A 3,003-nucleotide genomic window follows, 5' to 3' on the forward strand; every position below is an offset into this window, starting at 1 on the left:
GCTCCTGCGCCGGACTGTAGGGCCCAGCACATAAAAACGGGCCCCCTCAAAACCGGGGGCCCTGTGCGGGTGCACCGGCCACACACCCCTTGGCCTGGGCCTGCCGCCCATGGATGCAAAACGATAAAGACTTCAGCACCCTCAAGGACTTGGTTGTATATTTCAATTTTTATAAATAACTTTTTCTAGCGTTCTATCACACTTTATTGTTGAGAAACAAAATACGGACGTTCATATACAGTTAATCCTATGAACGCATCCATGCACACCTTACCTTTATGAGCATCTCCAAGACACTGAAGCGACATATCTTCATATTGACGAAGTCACCACATGTGCCCTTCTATTGATCGGAACATCACCTCCCACTTAAAGAATATTCTGCCTTAACGAGACATCCATGTGTCAAACCTAGAGTTTGACCCATGGTGGACTTGGGGTACAACCATCGTCCTAATCATTCAACCACAGATTGGTTCTCGAGTCCGTCCCACTTAATATAGCCCTTCACACACAAAAAAAAATAGAGCCCATCGAACTAAGTCAAACAAAAACATAAGCATGTGGAGTCACGCTTGGTGTGATGGCCCGCACAAAGACATATATGTTGGGCTTCAAGCACATATATTATCACTCAATGAAAAAAAAAACACATAGACTATCACGATCCGAAAGTTCTTGTGTATGAACACAAGGGCCCCTTTCTTATATGCTTTATTTTTCTTTGTTTACTTCCTAAACCCAAATGAAAGTAAAAATTCATGACAACAAGAAAAAACCAATTGTAACACGATGATAGATATTGCTAGCTCCTAGTGATCATCCTTCTTGCCATCGAAGAAGAGATCTATCAGGACGAGTGCCAAATTCTCTAGCTTTTCATTTTCCATGGCCAGTATCCCCATCACTAATGTATTATGGACCTCCCGGCGTAGTTCTTGACGGTGTCAAATGTCTTCTCAATGCACTCGAGCGGCTTGGAGGGTCTTGACCCATCCTTGCCTTTGCAGACGAAAACCAGAATGGTGTCATGGTAGATTCGAAGGGTCCTCACCAATCATCATGCCGCTATAGTCCACCTGACAGAACTTGAGGGCACACACTGCTATCTCATCCTTTACGGCAATCTCGCCGCCTTCGCAGAGCATCTTGTCCACCTTGACTATGAGGGCGGCTGCGCTACCCTTGAGTATATCGATGGTTATGAGTGCTAGGTCTTGACAATCCTTGGCCTCAGTGCTCCGGTTATCTGACAGGAGCATTGATGCGCAAAATTCTTGCAAGAAGCCCAACTTGAAGGGCTCACATAAGACATTCTTGCACACCTCCATCACAATATCTGTATTGCCCTTCTCCATGCCACCGTCGGCATGACCAGCGATGGCAGCAGAAAATGAGCTTGATGGTGAAGATAGACATGTCAGTCATAGGCGTAGTTGTCAACACTAGAGAGAGAAAAGAGGAGATAGTTATAGGTGGTAGACATAGGTTGAGATATAGTGAAATGGTAGTGTATAAATTTCATGTAGCGTGGCTGAATATGTTGTTGATTAGTGACACTAGTCATCAAAGCGTGCATGTCTGCCACTCTATGTTACACTTAAGCACAATAAACCTTACATTATTATAATTAGCACATATGTCGGTGCGTTGCAACGAGAGATAAAATAGTATGCATTTAAAGTGAGTGAGAATTATATGTGCAACCAAAACCTTGTGTGCACACGAAAAAGGAATATTTAGCTTCTCGGTTTTGCCGCGTGTGAAGGGTTCAGTCAGATATTTTTCCATTCATTGATCGAGGCATTTAAAAGTTTTGTTATGTCATCGTACGCCAGAGAAGGCCCATGAGTTATTCAATCCACTCTTCCTTTCAATCGAGGGTATTTTAAGGTCTGATGTTTCAGAATATTTTAGGAAACATGAACAATTTTTTAAATCCTGAACAATTTTTTGAAAATTTTGTACACTTTCAAAAAAATGCGAACAAAATATGAAAGGGAACATCTTTTCAAATCACAAACATTTACCAAAAACATCAACTTTTTTTATAAAAACATGAACATAATTTAAATTTGTGAACTTTTTTTAAACTGAGAACATGTGTTGAAAATTCATAAGATTTTTAGAAAATATGTATCTTTTATACACGAACATTATTTCTAATTTTGAAAATTTATTAAAAAAATAAATATTTATCAAATTTTGGGCATTTTTTGAAATTCTATTTTATTTTTAGAAATATTGAACAATTTTGAATAATAATATTTACAAAAAATGGGCAACGTTTTGCAAGTTCCGAATATTTTTCAAAATAGCAACAAAATTTTGGAATTCTGAACATTTTCCAATTTTTTTAATTCTAAACATTTTTTGGGAACTTCTAATTTACGAAATAAATTCTAAAAGAAAAATAAACTTGGAAGGGAAAAAGAGATAGGGAAAGGAGAATAAAAATAGAAGTAAAACATAGAAAAAAAGAAAAATAGGCCAACCCATTATTGGTTGTCCTATGCGAAACTCAGACTATTTTTTGCCCTGTGCGGAAAATAGAATTTTCCCAGCTGCGTGGGCAGAAAAATAAGTGGGCTGTTTCGCTGGGCCATAGCGCACGGCGCACGTACGGATTTTTTTTCTATCAAACAACGCATAAGAATTTAGTACAATCTCGGATAGAAAACATTTATTTTCGGCGGTGAACGGATGAAAAAATTGGATATAGATTAAATATTACACTCAAAAACTTATTGGAATTTAAATACATCATGAAAGTTTAGGATTATAAATACGAAATAGTTATTGTTTTGGGGATGTATATCATTGGGAAATGTTGTTAGAAAAGTGAAGAGACTGAAAAAAATCATTAGAAGTAAGGAGGTCATTCCGTAGTGATGTGTCGTTTTAACTTCCAAGGTAAGCATGTATAGATTACAAACGACATATATTCTTGCCAAGTTACCAACTTATAGTGTACGATGCACCCTTCCCTACCATGATGCTTTC

The sequence above is a fragment of the Triticum aestivum genome, chromosome 7A (genome assembly GCF_018294505.1).
Source record: "Triticum aestivum cultivar Chinese Spring chromosome 7A, IWGSC CS RefSeq v2.1, whole genome shotgun sequence".
Taxonomy (NCBI): Eukaryota; Viridiplantae; Streptophyta; class Magnoliopsida; order Poales; family Poaceae; genus Triticum; species Triticum aestivum.